The following is a 15,645-nucleotide window of genomic DNA, read 5'->3' on the forward strand; positions in this document are numbered from 1 at the left end:
CACTTTGGGAATAGAGGTTGTTATGACGATGTTTCTCTTGGGATTATAGGTGTAAAGTTCTTTTATTTTTTTTCGAGGAAATCCTTATTGATGATAGAGGGTGATGATATGTGGCATAAGATGTATGATTGTGGTTTCATAGTTCATATGGAGTGAGAGACATGATGAGTAGATTTATCTTATGATATCATTTGGGAAATATCGTGGCTTATGCTTTTAATGGTTAGAATTATTGAGTTTTGCCATGTGCTAAGGGAAAGGTTATGCGAGTTATTTATGGATTAAGAGTAGAATGCTAGAACTGAATTGAATATTATCGTGAAGATTAGATTGAGCACGTTGGGAATTTTGGAGAGTATGATCGTCTATTATTGGAATACAATATTAGAGGAGTAAGAATCGTTGTTGGCAATTAGAGAGTTATGAAATATTTTATGATTTATCCATTAAGGATTTGTTTTCTGATCGTACCTTTTTAAGGATTGATTGAAAGAGACGAACTATAATTTATGGACTTGTGAGATTTTTATGTTAAAGTATTCAAGCGTTACCTTAGTGAACGACCATGTTGACGATGTTATTACGTATCGTGGTTAACACGTCGTCTATCCTTGTCATCCTTGCACGTGTTAACCATACCTCTTCTATTTCGAGCCTTCTGACCAAAAGATTTCTTTTATCTTTGTCCTATGTTTGTCTCATCTATCCTTGCTCTCTATTTATTCTTAATTTCAACTCCAGTTCCTTCTTCTTTGAACTTTTGTAATTATACTTTTTACATTGATTTCTCTCTAAAATTTTACTTCCCAAAACAATGTGTTCTTTTGCCTTGTGTTATTGCACGAAAATGATTCATTTGGATTTGAGAATTATTTATTCTTTCGAGGTAATATGAAAACCTTTGAGTTCCCTCTTTAGAGCTACTTGTGATCATCTCGTAGTGGAAGCTTGGTTCCTTTGGTGAGCAGTGTTAGATGCTTCGAGTTTGGTGTTTGGTTATTTGAGGTTGAGAACATAGTGACATAGTTGTATACGAGTGTGAATTGAGATAACATATAAAGTTTTGGAGAAGGAGTATTAAAGGTCTTATACTGAGCTATGAAAGTTTGAGGATGTTTTTACCTTGAGGATACATAGATGCTTGTTTGTTCTATCTAAGATAAAGCGTTTCATTTAAGAGTATGAGTGATTTTTGAAGGACATAGATTTATATAGTCTTGTGGTGGTTTTGTGATATTGAGATGATATTCATGGATAATAAACTGTAATTACAATTGTGGTTATAAGCATTGTTATCTGAGCACAAGTGTTAAGATTTATATGGTGATATTATTCTTCTTTGATGGAAATGCGTTGTCGATGGATAAACGTGTTATGGTACAATAGTTTCTAGCTTAACCTATTGTGTATGATTCGTTGGGTGCATACGAATGCCGTGATCATGAGTGTTCAAAGGAAATGATTGAGTCTTGGACTGATGAATTCACCATGGGTTTGGGGTTTGAGATTGATGAATTTGGATACTAGATATATAACGAGAATTATCGAGGTTTTATATTAAAGTCTTTTGAGCTTAAGAGTTGTGAATGGTAGTAAGCACACTACTCGCTTTGAGGATGTTAAGGTAGCAATGATTTTAATGGCTCGTGAGTGAAAGAGTTTTCTCATTCGAAAGATACTCTTGGTTTAGAGATTGTCTGTTTGGGGTTTTGGTCAATGCTCGATCTTGTGGTGTATGATGAGCTAGAATTGAAGTGGTTGTTGGAAGTTATCTGGACTTGGAGTAATAGTAATGAGTTCATACTAGTTTATGAGAGATCATATATGTTTTTGAATGATGGTTAATGATAGTAGATGAGTGTTTGATATATGGGGACTAAAAGTGTTAAGTGTATTGAGGAATATTGCTTAAAGGGTTAAGTGTACTTAGTGAAAGTAACGCAATCATTTATATTATGGTATTGAGATGTGATGGTCTTTATGAGCGTGAACCACATGCTTGGAGGTAGTGCATGTGTGAAAACGTTGTGATCTTAAGACGACTAGGTTTTATCGAGATAAGAAAGGCTAATTGTGAAGGAATTAGCTTAACGATCATTTTGGGTTGCGATGGTATGAGTTTGATGTGACTTTTAAGATTTGTAGAGTGTGTGAAGATGATTATAACTTTGAGGATGTGCGATATCTCTCCATAATTTGAGCGTTAATAGTGATCAGAGTGCGCAGCGGTTAGGATTCCGATGTGACTTTTATTGATGATCACTTGTAATTCTTACCTTCTTTTGATCTTATCTTAGAATTTCAAGTTTCGAGGACGAAACTTCTTTTTAGGGGGTTGGATTGTAACACCCCGTATTTTATAATAATATTTTATTATAAAAGTATTTTATTAAATTAATTATTTCGAAGTATAAGGATGTATTTTGGAAATATTTATATTTATCATCTTCATTCTCTATTTTATTATTTCTCGTTTTAATCTACTTTTGATGGGTTAAAATGTTCGTGCACGATTTTACTATTTTAATTTAATAATTTCTTTTCTATAATAAGCTCTCTTTACGTTTTAATATGGTCCAACTTGATTTATAATTAGATAATCCATTGTATGAGCTAATGGACCCAAAGTCTATTAGTTAATCCCCTTATAAATAGAATTTAACCTAGGAAGCAACTAGGTCAATTCATTTCTTTGATGCGTGAGATATGGTGCCGCACGATGTTCCTCTTCTTCGTCTGTTTTCTCTTCTTTTCTCTCTTTGACTTCATTGTTGAATATCTTTTCTTCTTCCAAACTCATAAACAAATTATAGTTTCACAATCCTTGCTCTTATCTTTACAACATATTTATATCCAAATAATTTTATGGAAATTATTTGTGTGGACCTTTAGACCTACGTTTTGGGTCTCTTATTTTAATGGGTAAAGAAGAAGAAGAGTCTTTCATGACCTTTTCAAGGGTTTTGATTTGTGTCTTTCTTTAAAGTCGATTTTTGCAATGTGGACACGTGTTGGAGACAAGGATTTGATGGTCGTGTCTTTCATGGAGGTTTTCATTAATTTGCATCATTAATAATTGCTAAAAAGGTAACTAGGTGTTTTCCTTTAATTGTGTTTATGCTAATTGATGTAATTAATGTGATTTAATGATTGATTTGTATGATTAGTACATGTTTTGATTATTTGATATCATGATTAAATATGTTTCACATGTTTGTATATGTTTTGTGCATCAATTATATATTATATGTTGCTTATGAATTAAATTATGGGTGTCATGAGCGCAATTAGGGTTTACGAATCAAACCCTAGTGGCGGCATGATAGGCGGCCAAGTGTTCTTTCCAAAGTTATAGCTAAAGCTAGTATAACCTTGATGATGATTCAAGTGTTATAGCTAAAGTTAATACAACTTTGGTTAGTTACTCTAGTCATGGCTGAAACAGGTATAACCTTTGAAATATGAATCCAGGGTATAACTGAATCTACTATAACATTGAAGTACGAGTTAAGGTTATAGCTGGAATTAACATACCTTGAGATTATGGCTCAAGGTTATGGTTGGAACTAGTATAACTTTGAGTTTCGTGTTAACGTTATAGTTGAGGTAAGTATATTTTCAAGTTATATGTGTTGAAGTTATAGTAGAGGTTACTACAACCTCGTATCCAGAGTGTTATGGTTAGGGTTACTATAACATTGAATGGTTAAATGTTAAAGTTATAGTTGGGGTACTATAACATTGAATAGTTATTGTTAAAGTTATAGCTGAAGTTACTATAACATTAATTGTTAATACTTGTTCACATGTTGTGTTGTGTTCAGTTATTAAATGACATTGTGTTTCATACTAGTTGTATATTGAGGAATATTGCTTAAAGGGTTATGTGTACTTAGTGAAAGTAACGCAATCATTTATATTATGGTATTGAGATGTGATGGTCTTTATGAGCGTGAACCACATGCTTGGAGGTAGTGCATGTGTGAAAACGTTGTGATCTTAAGACGACTAGGTTTTATCGAGATAAGAAAGGCTAATTGTGAAGGAATTAGCTTAACGATCATTTTGGGTTGCGATGGTATGAGTTTGATGTGACTTTTAAGATTTGTAGAGTGTGTGAAGATGATTATAACTTTGAGGATGTGCGATATCTCTCCATAATTTGAGCGTTAATAGTGATCAGAGTGCGCAGCGGTTAGGATTCCGATGTGACTTTTATTGATGATCACTTGTAATTCTTACCTTCTTTTGATCTTATCTTAGAATCACGATCAGAGTGTTGTGTTGACCGTATTCGTTATGCTTTGTTGCTAGTTTTATGCCTTATGTTGCTATTGTTGATTGTTTACGTTTGTGTCTCGTAATATGTGGTTTCGTTTGAGATATCATTTTAAAGGATTGTCTTAATATGCCTTCGTTTAATGATAAGATTACGTTGGGTTTTCATGAGTATAGATGGTCTCACATGTTTACTGGCTTTACATTTCATTTGTTATTGATTGTTGGTTATATTCAATTGTTGTAAACATGACTGGGAGAGCATCTAGTTACTCTCGAGTGATTGTCGACCCCTATTCTCAGGTTGTTCAGATGGTTTGTTGTTTGGATGATATCTTGCTAGGGAAGTACTGTGCGGCGAGACGAATAATAAATTAGGAGTTTATTTTTATGTTTTGGGAACCTTGAATAATGTAATAGTTTGGTTTTTTTATTTAGTAGCGAACCGGATTGGTCAGGTGTTTCCGCCACCTTAACCCTTTTATCATTGTTATACTTTGATAATTCTTTTAATATACGTTTTCCCTTTGTTTTATAATCCGGGTTGTCACAAATAACATGTTACATATCACATGTCACACATTATATGACAAAATGACAAAAACTAAAATGGACTCCACATTACAAAAGGGGCACCGGTTTTAGGGTAGTATAGGATTAAATGGTTAATTGTTTTTAATTGTTAAAACATAATGATTACCTTCCTATAATAGACTACACCCTAGTTTATATGGAAAAGAACAATGGAAAAATTACATGGGAATGCATTGGCTCACTAATCCTCTCCCTCCCAACCGGTTTTCACTCCCCCTTTCAATAATAAGAATTGTTCTTATTCATTTCAATTCATTCTTACATTTTTCTACTACTTACTCTTCTCATTTTCTCTAAAAATATTTTTGAGAAAATTATTGTTCAGAGATCTAATTTAAAGATTACTATAGTAGTAATAAGAAATAATATTAGATCATTTTTAAGGTCAACTACTAAATTAATCTAGTTAATTATTTAGTAATTTTAAGGGGGTTGCCTTGGTGCATTCGAAAGGAGGTTCTCATACATTTGGGACGAAAGGAATCATCCAATATTTAAGCTCAAGAACAAGTAAGAAAGGTGTTCTTACTTGTGCCCTTATATCCGATTTCCATATTGTAAGAAATTTTATTCTTACTTCTAATTTTCTTTATGTTATGCATGCATAAGATCAACATCTAATTAAAAGAGTTATTTAGATCTATAATTAAATGAGTTTAATTAGAGGGTATAGTATCCTTTCAGAGTGAAGCCCTATTTATGATTTGTATGAAGAAAGCAATGATGACGAATCTGTAGAAGAAGATGATGAGGGATAGATGGACTGAAATGATGAATGGAGTTGTGGGGATTTCCCACTTGAGGAACCCACCCATGAAAAATTTGAGGATTACTTCAATGAAGAAGAAGAATGTCTCTTCCTTATTGAACATGAGGACCTTCTCACGCCCACTATGGAACCCGTGATAGTTGTAGATGACATTATAGACCTTCTCATAAAAGCCAAATCGTCATATAAGAATTTCTTGGTGAAGAAGCTCAAGGATAAAACAAAGATGGAGCCTATGTGTGAAACCTTGGCACCCACAATCCCAACTCCCAAGCTACCCCATCATCAATGCTATGAGAATTCACCTTCTATCTTTGAAGGATTGATTAGTCCAAGTACTTTCGTCATCAACTTTGAGAGGAGGTAAGAGCAACTGAAAAACTCCTTATGCCAAGAATCTCAAGTTTGCTAGTTGCAAGAGCCGGGAAGGCCATCACGACTAGGCAAAGGAGAAGGGGAGGGAGTTCAAAGAGAAGTCCTTCATGGATTGGCCCTACTCTATTTTAAAATAGTTCAAAACTTACTCATGCCTACTTGAGGACCACTCACAAGCTTTTGATCGTCTATTGAGAGCAATGAGCACCATGGATAATGAAATTTGTCATTTCAACTTAGTTTGATGGAGTCCTATCCCAAACCACCATTTGTAACATACTTTTCTAAGCATTACATTGCATTGCATGCTAGTGATAGTTGCATTTTAGATTCATAATGTTACATGTACCCTTTAGTTCTTACATGAGAGTTTTGAGGGAGAGTTCTTATCTACTCTATAAGACATTTTTCAGGTAAGAGCATGATGATAAGAAGGGATCCCAAAGGGAGCAAGGGAAATGCTTAATCTAAGCCTTATTTTCAACAAAAGCAGAGGTAGGACGTCAGACCCTCGGGGAGGACGCTCGACCCGTAGCTGGAAGAAACAAATAAAGTATCCTGACTCAAAAGACGTGCGACCTGATCCTAGGACGCCCGTCCCATGCAGAGGGACGCTCGAGCTGACTCTAGGACGCACGGGTCACATGGGATTATTATGGGGGCTGAACCACAACCCGCTCGAACCCGACCCCAACCCGCATATCGCAACCTCTCACCATCCCTATTCCCTTATCTTAACATCAACACAACCACATCTTCATCATCCTTTCCATAATCTCCACACAAAACCCTATCACAAAAATATCAATCCAAGGTTTTTGATCAAGTTCCTACCAACCGCATCAAGCAAGAATGTTTACAAGGAACAAAAGCAAGTGGACCGATGAGTCGGGATCCAAATGCCGAAAGGGCACTACCTCAACCGCCTCACGAGAGGCAATGGCCCAAGAAGACATGGTACTACCGGGTGTTGAAAAACTTGAGCATTTTCCGGAAGTGCAATTCGTCGATGATACACACCGTCAACGATTTGAGGAATTAATAGGTAAGAGTTATGAACGTATCCAATTCATTGATCTTGACGTGTTGCAATTACTTGGTATAAGGCAAAAAACGGAGTTGTTTTTCAATAGCTTGGGTCTTCAGAGGATGTTTTATACTCATGAAGACACCTACCTAAGCCTCACGTTAGAATTTCTATGTAGCCTTCGTGTTGTTACCAATCGAAGATGAGAAGTCGGTATGGAATTTCGCCTTTGTAATATGTCTCATAGAATGATCTTAGAGCGATTTGGGGAGATCTTTGGTCTAGAGGTACCAAAGAGCGATACCGACAAGCCCTCCGACCTTAATATTGCCAACCTTTGGAGGGCCATTTCCGGGAGAGAATTTAGTTCTTTTAAACAATGCTACATTTTTGCTATTCAACACCCCGTGATTAGAATTAGCGAATGATTCGTGGCCGGGACTATTCTTGGGAGGGTAGAGCAAGACAAATGCACCCTCCTGGACTTGAATTTTCTTTAGTCTTACTTGAATGTGAAAGGGACAAGACCCTTCAACTTCAACATGCCCCTTGATATGCTTACAAGGTTTAATGATTTTACAAAAGGGATTTCTCAAATCAAAACCTTTGTGATGGGAGGGCTAATAACAATTTTGGCCAATGAACTTTGCACCGGATTCAATTATGATGGAAGGTATGCGAAACTCCGGGGAAATACTTTGATTGATGAACATGCCATCTTTCACCACCACCGGTGGTGTGGTTATAATGCGGTTGGGAGTGTAGAATGATACACTAGGGGGTGCTCACCACTTGTGCTCATGGGGTTGAATATACCACGCATCGAGCCACGTTTGAGCCGATATTCACAAAGGGCAAGTTACCTTCTAGTCTTCTACCTATTTAGATTTATGACCATCCACCACTGCGAGAAGAAGTGCCCCACCAACCTCCTCAAATGCCGGAATGGGGTGATGCGCCACACTAACAAGCATCTTACGTACCTATACCACCCTACCCCACCACACATGTAGCATTCACTCCCAAAGATCCAAGTGCCCTATCCGTGGGTGAATTGATGTCACTCATGCAACGTGTTGACCTTGGAGTGCATGATGGACGGGTTGACAATTACTTGGCCCAATACCCCTCCTATTACAACATGGCACAAGAAGGGTACATCAATCCTAGAGGCCTACTTCCATCATGGGCTCAACCACATCTCCTGTTCCCTAATTATGGCAACCAAGGAGGGGAATTTGGCGGCCAAGGTGGGGGATACCGTAAACAAGGAGGAGGTTATGAGGATCTGATGTAAAACTATCGCAAGTTTTAACGTGTTTGAGTAAATTTGCAGCGGAATAAATTTGTATATGTTTTTAGGTTTAAATTAGAACGAAAATAAAGGGATATGGGTTAATTGTGAAAATCTCGCAAGACCCCTCAACTAAAACTAGGATATGAAGTGAACTGTTCTTCTTCCTCATAAGAAATTCGGAACAACACACAACTAACACTCAATCTCGCAAGCAACAATGCTAAATATTTCACCCTCGTAAGAATGAAATAACAATCATGTAACTCGCAAGCTATAAAACACACAAGTATAAAACTTGAGTTAAACTCTCTAATTAATTGATTAAAATTGAATACAAAGCCCTCTATTTATAGTAGATTAGACCGACTAAGAGGACTCCTAAAATTTCCTAAAAACAACATTCCTAACCTCGACCCTTAGAGAATCGGCAAAATTGCCTTATTACAACTTGCTAAAATTAGGAAATAAACAATAAGAAAATAAACAACACTACCTTAAATTTATTAGGCAAAATAAAATAAGGCAACTAATAATAATACTCGATTTAGGGAAGTAAACTTGAGTCAGTTCGTCACCCGCGTAGAAGTTGGACAGCTCAACTTAAAACGATCATATCTCCTTCGTTACTTAACCAAATAAGGTGTATGACCACTCGTTGGAAAGCTAACATCATATACTTTCATCTCAACTAGGAATCACACAAATTAGACATAATTTAGGAGTTATGTAGCTTTTAAATCAAGTGAACGAATCTAAAATGTCAAGAGTGACACAAACTTGCATTTTCAACAAAGACTCATGCTTCTCCTGTATCATTCTCCCCTTCTTCAAAAAGATTCGTACTCGAATCTTCAAAATCTTAAAGTACATAATTTTCATCATTAGACCCTCCAGGATCAAACACAAATCTTGTAAGCTTGTTTGATTTGTAGTTGTAACAATCATCATAAGCGAGAATCCTATTGGGTTTGTGCATTCTTCTCCTGTGCTTTATTTTCTTGTGCTTTCCTTTTTTGTGCCTTCCACCCAACCACCCTCCTTGCACAAGTTTGCCACAATCAAAACAAAAGTTGCTTGGTATAGCAAAATTATCTTCAGCATCCATAGGAATCGAATTCAATAAAAAATTGGAGTTCCCACCATATAGCTTCTCATTAATGTATTTATCAATTGGTGATTGATACGGTTATTTTATATTAGAATCTAAATTAATGTTATTGTCCAGAAAGTCCTCTTTCAAGATTGGCATAATATTAAGATCATCGTGAATTGCATCTTCATAACTTGTAGAATCAATTTCTTCCACATGAGCTTCATAAACTTCTTGAAATTCTTTGTCAAAAACAATCGGTAAGTTAGGATCAAATAACGAAGTATCTTTTATATGGGATTCCTCCTCAAAAGAAAATAAGTCATCACCAATTGCATCTTTTGTTTGATCATCATCACTAAATGGCTCGACTATTATAATCTCGTCTTCTTCCTTTGATTCATCATTCGGAATTTGACAATCATCTATCTGATAGTCTTCTGGGCTGTTTGTTTCGACAACATCAGGCATCATCTTTTCCACATGTTCTACATGTTTCTCTTCATGCTCCTTGTGAAAAACATCAAAAGACTCAATCTCCTTATCTTGGTTCTTTATTTCAAAAGATTCATTATATCTACGTTCCCACTTTTCGTATTTGGACGCAAGATGATCAATTGTCCTTGTTATGTCCTCCCATAATAATATGTTTTGATATTCCTCCCATGCCTTCAATGCACGTTTGAGTTCCCTCACTACTACAGATACAGGCTATAACAACGGCTAAAAACCGTTGTTATAAAAAATAGCGGACGTTGTTAAAGCGTCCGTTGTAAAAGGTTTTAACAACGGTTGGTTTTCTTAAGCAACCCGTTGTTAAAACTATTAACAACGGTTTTAAGTATCAAAACCCGTTGTGGAATGTGTGACTCAATTTTGGTGGGAAAGTTATAACAACGGTTACTTTACAAAGAACCGTTGTTATAACTAAAGACAACGGGTTGTTTCTACATAACCGTTGTTGTTTGTTTTTACAAAATAAAAAAAATTAAATTAAATATTACTAGATGCATGCATAATTACGGGGCCCGTTATAATTCCGATGCATGCATTATTACTGCCATCCCTGTACTGTGCATATGAATGGACAATATATGGAATGAGAAGGGTTTACATAAGATTTGAAGCAGGGAGATATGATGATTATGGAAAAACTTCCAAAACATGCATATATTATATTAATTAAAAAACAACTCAAAGGACACATTACTTAGTATAAATACATACATTATCTCAACCACCATTCCATTATCTCACTATCTTCAAACCCTAACTGCTAAAACAATCTCCAAACCCTAATTAATCTTTCAAACAACTCCAAAGTTCATCAAGAAAATGAACGATTACATCCTTAAAACTCTTACTATGACCGAGAACAACAACAGCTTCATCCGCCGGTTGCTCCACATCGAGGACAGTTTTAGGAGCTATCTTGTGGATGCTCAAGCCGCACTCAAGGACGCCAAAAGAAATGGCTTGACAGAGCAGCAGTTGTTGCAGCTATATGACGATATAACAATCTTTGAACGAAACCTCCAAATAGCTAAGGAGGAGAGGAGGATATCATAGAAGAGAATAAGACTCTCTATGAAAATATAAGAATTGCATTTTTAGAAATGTAATTCTTTTTTAATTTATGTATTTATATATATATATATATATATATATATATATATATATATATATATATATATATATTAATGAATTATTAATTAAGTTTATCATGCATTCCTCTTTATCATCTTGCTTCTTCTTTGTTTTATTTTATTTAATTTGTTTTACGAGCTAATTAAGCGAATAATAACATAATAATGATCGATAAAAACCCATCATATATACATGCAAATGAAATAATTAAAAAAAGAAAACAATGACGATGAAACCAACAAATGTGGCGAGATTTACGATAATTAGAGAAAGTAAGAGACGATGAAACCAACGGTGACGGCGAGATGATAAAGCGACGATGAGAAAGAGAGGAAGAGACGATGAGAAAGTGTGTTTGCTGTGTTTGTGTTTGTGTTTGTCTGTGTTTGTGTTTGTGTTAGGTTATGTATGTGTTTTGTGGCTGTAGCTAATCTGTGTTTGTGTGGTTTATAGTATGGAAAGTATTGACAACGGTTGTTAAACAACAACCGTTGTTAAATAAGTTTTAACAACGGTTGTAAATCAACAACCGTTGTCAAATAAGTTTTAACAACGGCTTTAAAAATACCCGTTGTGATAACTTTTCACTAACTTTGCGCCAATTTTGCGCCAAATTATTAACAACGGTTGTGCAAATTTGACCCGTTGTTAAAACTTATAACAACGGTTATATAACCATACCCGTTGTAATTAAGTTTAGTAAAAATCGTGCCATACATTCTACAACGTCTATTGTGATTTTCGTGCATAAACGTTGTTAAAGGGGCGTTGTAGTTGCCTGGATTTGTAGTAGTGCCTTCAAGACATGATTATGAACTTCCAAGACAAATTTGTTAAGAAACAAATTTAAAACCTGGCTCTGATACCACTTTGATGTAAAACTATCACAAGTTTTAACGTGTTTGAGTAAATTTGCAGCGGAATAAATTTTTATGTGTTTTTATGTTTATATTGGAACGAAAATAAAGGGATATGGATTAGTTGTGAAAATCTCGCAAGACCCCTCAACTAAAACTAGGATATGAAGTGAATTGCTCTCTTTCCTCGCAAGAAATTCGAAACAACACACAACTAACACTCAACCTCACAAGGAAGAATGCTAACTATCTCACCCTCGCAAGAATGAAATAAAAATCTTATAACTCGCAAGCTATAAAACACACAAGTATAAAACTTGATTTAAACTCACTCATTGATTGATTAAAACTTAATACAAAGCTCTCTATTTATAGTAGATTAGACCGACTAAGAGAACTCCTAAAATTTCCTAAAAACAACTTTCCTAACCTTGACCCTTAGAGAATTGGCAAAATTGCCTTATTGCAACTTGCTAAAATTAGGAAAGATACAATATGGAAATAAACAACACTACCTTAAATTTATTAGGCAAAATAAAATAAAGCAACTAATAATAAGACTCGATTTAGGGAAGTAAACTTGAGTCAGTTTGTCACCTGCGTAGAACTTGGAGAGCTCAACTTAAAACGATCATATCTCCTTCGTTACTTAACTAAATAAGGCATATGACCATTTCGTTGGAAAGCTAACATCATGTACTTTCATCTCAACTAGGATTCACATCAAAATTAGACATAGTTTAGGAGATATTTAGCTTTTAAACCAACTGAACGAATCTGAAATGTCAAGAGTGACACGAACTTGCGTTTTCAACATAGACTCATGCTTCTCCTGTATCAGGTGTAACACCCCCATACTCCAAGTGCCTTACCAGGACCACTCAGGTATAAGGATGCTACCATCCGCCGTTACCCGAGGCAATGATAATCAAATAGACAATAACGAAACAACATTTAAATAGTAATACTTTAAGCGAAAGGTTACAATCAAATACCAAAAACAAAATACGAATACCTGTTCTCAAACCAACTGTCTAATCAGCTAACTGAAATGTTTATTAAACTACTAAGCTACAGCGGAAGACTTCTATCATCAGACAGTGGCACATCCCAGTAACTCGACTCATACCTGCTCAATAACTGCTCACCATCCCCGAATGGATCACCACAGTTTTTAAAACATTAAACGGGGTAAGTACTAATCACACAATTTATATAAACCAACAATAAGGTAAAACAAACAGCTCAATCATCACAGATATTCTCCGAACTCCAAACCCAACTCCACAATCCTGACTGCACACTAAAGTGTGTAGCCCTGCCAGAATGCCCATCGCAACAGGTCACTCCTCGCCGCCAGTGGGGGACCGCAGCCGTTCCCACCTAAGCCCCGCTCATCTCCATCGAGCGATAAACCCAAATCCATTAATGTGCACATCCCTTCTGTGGCGGGTTCCACAGAAGGCGAATCATGGGCGTGAAGCCACTCCCGTAAGTGACTCCACTCAGCCAGGGATGCACCCCGAAGAACACAGACAGATACAAACAATCACAACGACTATCAACAACCAAATCCAACAACCGTCACAATATGAGTATGATAATATTCAACAACCACAAAACACCACAACACATTATAGGACTAATACTGAGTAGGGAAACCCTACCTGGAAAGCACAACACAATCAGACGATCTCACAGCTGATATCAAAACGCTTCCTCTACGAATGCTCCTCCTAACATACAAACATATAATCACTACCAATCATAAAATACAACAAAACCCCCAAATCCCAACACTAGGGTTTAACCAACTTTAATGAAATACTATAAAAATGGTACATACATCTTACCCTCGACGCAAGGATTGTAACGGTATAAAGAAAGGTAAAATCCGACCTTCTAAGCTCCGGGATTTGCCAACAATGCGATTGATGTGAAGAACGTAGTTTGATTTCTCTCTTTGAAAGTAATTAGGTTTTAAAAGTGTTTAAAGAAAAGTGACGGAAGTTATTATATACTTAATCGCATTATTAACAAAACCCGACAAATCAACCCCCGTAAACCGGCTACTCGATCGAGTAGCCGAGGTACTCGATCGAGTGCCCCCTTACTCGATCGAGTATCTATGTTACTCGATCGAGTACCCAACAGGTCAGAAACTATTTAAAACTGCAACTCACCCTTACTCGACAGAGTAAGGCCTACTCGATAGAGTGCCCAGAGACTCATAAATCCGTAGTATTACAGTCTTCCCTCCTTAAAAAGAACTTCGTCCCCGAAGTTCAAACCACAACAAAACAAAGACTCACACTACAACACTCCCGACTCAATAACCAAAACAAACTCAACATAAAACATGTTACTAACCCAAATCAACCCGACTCAACGACAACAACCATACCGACACAACATAAAAAGGGTATAAAACTCTTAAAAACTCTTTGCGATCATCTCCTACCCCCCTAAAAGAAACAAGGTTACGTCCCCGTAACCATACATACCTGATCAAAAAGGAAAGGGTAACGCTCTCTCATGGCCTCCTCTGCCTCCCATGTAGCTTCCTCAGTCTCGTTGTTAGACCAAAGGATCTTAAGCAAAACTGTCTCACCACTCCTAGTCTTCCTAACCTTCCGGTCAAGAATATGCTTAGGTACCTCAAGATATGATAAGTACTCATCTAGCTCTAAGCTCTATGCCTCTAACACATGTGACGGGTCACTCACATACTTCCGCAGCTGCGATACATGAAACACATTATGCACTCTCTCTAACGCAGCTGGTAAAGCCAGACGATACGCAACCTCTCCAACCCGCTCTAAGATCTCATAAGGCGCGATGAACTTCTGACTTAGCTTGCCCTTTTTCCCAAATATCATAACCCCACGCATAGGAGACACTTTCAGAAGAACCTTATCCCCAACCTGAAACTCTATATCCCGGCGATGTAGATCTGCATAACTCTTTTGCCTATCCTGAGCTGCTCTCATCCGTTCCCTGATCATCTTAATCTGTTCAACCATCTCATGTACCATCTCTGGTCCTAGAACCACTGCCTCAGCACTGTCGTCCTAACAAATCGGACTCCTGCATCTCCTCTCATATAAAGCCTCAAACGGTGCCATGCCAATACTAGTGTGGTAGCTGTTGTTGTAAGAAACCTCTATCAAATCCAACCTCTATTCGCAGCTACCACCAAAATCCATCACACAAGCTCGTAACATATCCTCAAGAGTTTTGATTGTTCTCTCAGTCTGACCGTCTGTCGCAGGATGAAATGTTGTACTCATCTTCAAAGTTGTTCCCAAAGATTCCTGCAACTCTTTCCAAAACCTTGAGATAAACCTCGCATCTCTGTCAGACACTATGTCCTTAGGGACTCCATGTAACTTAAGCACATTCTTTCGATAAGCCATAGCTAATTGTGCTTTAGTCCATGTATCTTTAATTGGCACAATGTTAGCTGACTTGGTCAGTCGATCCACTATTACCCATATCATGTTGTTACCCTGTTGACTCTTTGGCAAACGCACGATAAAGTCCATGGAAATAGATTCCCACTTCCACTCAGGTACCTCTAAAGACTGAATTTTACCTTGTGGCCGTCGCTGTTCCCCTTTAACTCTCTGGCATGTCAAACAACGGGCCACAAACTCAGCTGTTTCTTTCTTCATCCCAGGCCACCAAAACGTGTTCTTCAAGTCCTTGTAC

This window comes from Silene latifolia, unplaced genomic scaffold, assembly GCF_048544455.1.
Source record: "Silene latifolia isolate original U9 population unplaced genomic scaffold, ASM4854445v1 chrun_scaffold_16, whole genome shotgun sequence".
Classification (NCBI taxonomy): Eukaryota; Viridiplantae; Streptophyta; class Magnoliopsida; order Caryophyllales; family Caryophyllaceae; genus Silene; species Silene latifolia.